Here is a 5278-nt window from a genome sequence, read left to right as displayed (position 1 = left end):
CCAGGTGGGCCCGTTTCAGCAAGGCTCGCTTTTCAGTTTGATGGGCGCGACCTTTAACAAGTTGCGCATTCGCTGTCGGATTTGACGTCGCCTCCTTTTGGTTTTCCTTCACATTTGCTGAAGAACAAAAGGGAGGACAATCGCGTTACCCACAATGCTTCACTTCACCCGTCACTGTTGCCTCCTTTTCATGTGCGCGTATCCCGTTTTTCCTCGCGACTCACAGCGGAGTCATCTCATTTGCATAAGAACAGCAGCAGGCCGGCAGCCGATTCCGAAGACGTGTCGTCGGGTCGATTACAAAACACTTGTTTCTGTTTTTTTTTTCCTTTTTTGACACGTTAACATGCGAAGTATTGAATTGGACGACAGTGAGCCAACTGATTTTGCTTCTTGCATTTGCTGACGTGTTCCTGCGGAGAAAAAGGCCGCAGCGCCAACAGCGGCGCGTCGCGACGGTTGCCAACGCGGCCATTCGGATTCCAAGCAAGCGGGCGCGTTCGCGTCCGCTGATGATGTCGTTCTGGTGACGGCGAAACTGCAGGCGGGAAATATAGTAGCAACATATCAGCCCGGCGCTAACCACCAGCAAAATATGTTGATTGAATGGAAAGCATGCTGCCCAGTAAAAAGCCAAAATCCCCACAAATTAAATGATAATAATGATGATTAAAAAAATATCATAATAATAATAATAATACATTAATGTCGCACTTTTCATGCATCGACGCAACCCAAAGTGCTTAACAAAAAGCCAGTCAAGAGGGATGTCAAATGATCACTTCCACGACATTCACAATGTCCCGTCACCGATGAGCGACTTTTATGTAAGGTTCATGATGATTAAAGCACAATGGCGGAGTTGTGCATTCCGTCAATATTGACAGAAGGTTCGTCAACCCGTCTGTGACGGACGGCCATTTTGTTTGTGAGACAGCTGTCAGTTAATTATATCTATGAGCTGAAAATTGGGTATTTGAGCTCGCATACAGTTGCACCGTATTAGTTTCATGAATTCATTAAGTCATGAAGTAAGTTGAAAAATAGGATCAGGTTATGGAACTGCTGTTTGCATCCTTGTCATAATTGCGGACATCGCCTGTCCAACAGTAAATATGGACAAAAAACCTTTTCATATGATGCGTCTCTGGACAACAGAGACAAATAAATGAAAGATGTCAAAGTTATTGCATTGTCACAAAATGGCGCACTCTTTCCAAATCTTTTGTGTCTCCCTTCTTATAGCAGCAGCCACATATGGCACGAATATCTAATGTTACTTTTCACATAATATGTAATAATACTAGGGGTGTCAGGGGATTTTTTTTTTTAATCGTAATTAATTGCATGACTTCAATAGTTAACTCAAAATGAATCGCAAATTTTAGATCTGTGCTAAATTGCCAATAAAATATGCACTCTTTCGTACTCTTGTTAACATAAAAGTGGGAACAAATATTTAATATAAATATGGCTGCATCTTTTAGTCATTGATACAGTAATTTCTAATTTCCTAAAATTGAGTTAAAAAGAAAAAGATGTACTATACTGTACGAGTGTGATATTGATTTGTGTTGAGGTGATTTTTCTGCCACTAGATGGCATAATAGCATTTGTAAGACATTGGCGACAGCTCAGTGCATTTTTCTTTTCATATTAAGAGCTATCTCATCTTTAACATGAAGTACATTTCTTAAATGGTAAAATGCTTCCAGTCTGAACAGATATCGGCATTATTATTCAATTTATTACTGCTAAATTTTGAGGCGAACGTGCCTGCTGCTTGTGACTGGAATTCCCCCAGCACAGGCTTTCCAAGTACAGGGCGGTCATTAATGGCACGAAAAAAGAAAAAAAAAGAAGAACTCTAATTTTGACATCCTTGAATAATACATATTATGTATAAAGCCGAACGTGCTAAAACATGTTTAATGGTGCCGTTGAAACCAAGTATCTCCACTCACCTACTCGTCTTTCTTACCTCCGTCTGCGGCCGTTGTTTTCCAACGATAAACGACTCCTCCGCAGCACCGCGCTTCTTCCGTTCTGCTTCTTCCGTTCTGCTTGTTTCCGACGCATTTGGCTTCATTTTTCGCAGTCACTTTTATGGGCCATCTCAATGACTTTCAAGCCCCCCCCAAAATGTAAAAAGCTGCATTGTTCCTCTTGTGCGACGTCCAATCCCCGCGTAAACCTCCCCAAACGTGGACGTCCTCCATTCCGCCTCATGGGAATTCCCATTTGGCGTGCCGAAGTGCTGCCTTTAAAAGCGCCGCTCTAATTGCGGCGCCGCTCGCAGGCAGGCCCGTTCTTCCCATTTATTTTATTCACAGGCTCGCTGATGCGCAGAAAATTCCCTTTGGATGCTTGTGTGTGTAAAGGGAGATTTACATTTTGTGTCCAAAGTCATTTCAGTGTTGAGCGACTTTTCCAATGATGGCGTAACTCGTCCGGGCTTTTTTCTCTCGCTTCGGCAACACAAGTTCCAGCTGATTAACTCCTTAAATGTGATTGTTTATCTGGTCTTTATGATCGGACGGTTTGGCTGCCGTTTTTATTGACTTCTCTCAGCGGGTGTCAAATTTAAGCACCTCATAATTCAAGTTTATGCTACAGTCACATTTGAATGGATCTGCTGACGCACGCAGGGAGAAAGGACAGGAACGCAATCGTACACGTTGAGAAAAGTTTTGAAGCCGCTTGTCAAAAAGATAAGCCAAGTTCACTTTGAGTAATATCGTCATTGGATCACGACTGTCTTAGATGTAAAATGTGCATTGACATTTTGACCTTATTGTGAGGTTGAAGTCGTAGGGCACCATCAATTTCCCCTCAAAACAACATTTTCAATTTCAATTGGCATTACATGAAAACAGTCCATTTTGTTCACCATTTATTAATTTGTTGCTAGGCAGAATTCCAGGGTAAGCGAACTGTCAACTCTTTTTATTGTTGTTGTTTTTTGTTTTTTACCAAATAAGGTCAAACGTAACGTATGAATGTTTGCCAGTTAATTATTTTTTATTATTATTATTATTTATCTCAGAAATGATATTCCGTCCAAATACTTTCTTTTATTAAAAAACAAAAACTTAGTTATTCGTCAGTTTCCAAAATGTTTGACAAAAAAACAACCCAAGAAAATGCTTTAAGAAATTTATAAATATACAAATATATATATGTGTGTGTGTATGTGTATATATATATATATATATATATATATATATATATATATATATATATATATTCATGGTTTCCTAGACAAATGTTTGACAAAAACCAACCCAAGAAAATGCTTACAAATTTGAACAATTACTATATTTTTTTTATCTCAGAAATTATATTCCGCCCAAATATACTTTTTTTTTGGTAAAAAAACAAAACAAAAACCTACTTATTCATGTGTATCCTAAACAAAATGACAAAAATCAAGCTAAGAAAATGCTTAAAAATTGGAATATTAATAAGTAATAATGCAACAATAATTTGCTTTCAAAACATACAAAAATGTTCATATAAAACCTTTAAAACAGCGCAAAGCATTTACATTTTTGTCTTTAGCTCAGCCTTTATTATGGAAGTAGTACCTTTTGTGAGAAATATCGCCTATGCAGTATTTAGCTTGTTATTCTGCAGAAGGATTAACAGGATGCAAGTGTAGTATGCAGCATGAACCGCCAGACTGACTATCGGCTCATCGGCTCCAAGATGAAAATCAGGATTCTACCCGAGCGAAGTCTCCTGGGAAAGCACAAAAGCAGCTGCATGTCTCCAAAGTGAACAATCCCTTAGCCAGTGCAGAATTCACAAAGACACTGGAAGGGCGTGTCGAACACAGACAACGTGAAAGTCAGCTGGGCCTCCTTCCATAACGCCGTATGCTGCCAGTCGCTCACCCAGCACAAACATCGGAACCAGTAGACAATAAAGAAAAAGGCAAAATTGCTGGTAGAAAATGCACAGGCTACTTTTGAAACGACTCGATTGCGAAGAAAGCTGCTTTCGTTACATTTGCAGAAGGACTGGAGAAAATCCAGCACAAAAAAGAAATTCGTCTTTTTCTATGAGACGACTAACTCCTCAACTTGCTACCCCTTCTCCAATACTCACAGCTGACAAACGCTCTTGATGGAGCAATACGGCCCCTTGAAGAGAAACAGACCATCTCACGCAATTAACGAAGCGATCAATGGGCTTCCACGGGTCGACATCAATTAGTAGAAAGTAGAGAAAGCACTTCAAATGGAAAAGCTCCAGGACTCGATACAGTGCCAGCCAATGTCTGCAAGCACACCGGGCCAAAACTCACAACAAGATGGCTCCATTGTTTCAAAACATCACAATCAGAAGAGCTTTATTGTCGTTATCATCTCACGCCGAGTCAGGATCTTCTTCAGCAGCCTCACAACATCCCAATGTAAAAAAGAAAAAGAAAAAAATTGAGTAATATTCACTTGAAAAAAGAGTTTTGAGTACATTTGACCAGTTTATTTATTTATTTATTCAAAAAGCTTGAACTCATGACCTTCAGCTAGGCTGTCTCTACCACCTGAGCCATGCCACTCTTGCTGTTTGCCACTATTTTGCTTTGCTGGTTTGTCCAAAATGAGACCAAAAACGGGTCTCTCGGAGGGTACAAGGATTCCGCCTGACACCATCAATATACTAACACACAGCAGGAGCGGCGTGGCTCAGGTGGTAGAGTGACTGTCTCCGCACCTGAAGGTTGTGGGTTTGTTCTTGTAGCTTTTTTATTATTTTTAGTATTAATAAACTGATCAAAAGTACTCGAAAAAAAACTTAGAAAATGTTAGCTATCAGATATCCAATGTGAGTTCTGAAAGCAACTGACATGATGTTAATAAACTAAATCTTTTCTTGACCTTGTCTGGATGACCTCATTCAAGGGATCTGTCAGTTCAAGCGCTTCCATCTCGACTGCATCTGCCAAGTCGCTCATGCAGAGTCAAATGGCAGGACCGAGTGCCTGACACAAAAATCCTTAACCAGACCTGGCGTGTCACAAAGATGTCAGCTTTCCCAAGCGTGGCCTGCAGGGCGAACCGCTGGCCGATCACAAGCTGCCACTCGACTGTCTTGCCCCCAACCGCCTCACACGCCTCAGGGCACGGATTGGCCTTATCGGCCGCTTCCACAAGCAACCCCACCGCGCAGACCGATAAAGTAGGCAGGTGGTCCTCTTCCAGTAGGAATTAGGATGAATAACATGACGTGCATTTGGAGAAAATAAACACAGCCTTGCCACATTCATCAAAAG

The 5278-nt window shown here is 40.8% G+C and overlaps 1 long non-coding RNA gene across 3 annotated transcripts in view; it reads left to right on the top strand.

Annotated features, from left to right (window-relative positions):
• LOC147180235 (uncharacterized) overlaps positions 1 to 5278 on the top strand; it is a 44399-nt gene that overhangs the window by 10240 nt on the left and 28881 nt on the right. The gene's annotated exons all lie outside the window — the stretch shown is intronic.

Source organism: Leptonotus elevatus, chromosome 1 (assembly GCF_054856555.1).
Source record: "Leptonotus elevatus isolate MCC_2025b chromosome 1, RoL_Lele_1.0, whole genome shotgun sequence".
In the NCBI taxonomy this organism is placed as follows: domain Eukaryota; kingdom Metazoa; phylum Chordata; class Actinopteri; order Syngnathiformes; family Syngnathidae; genus Leptonotus; species Leptonotus elevatus.
Note: the sequence above shows the minus strand (reverse complement) of the source record. Positions and strands in the feature narration are given on the sequence as shown.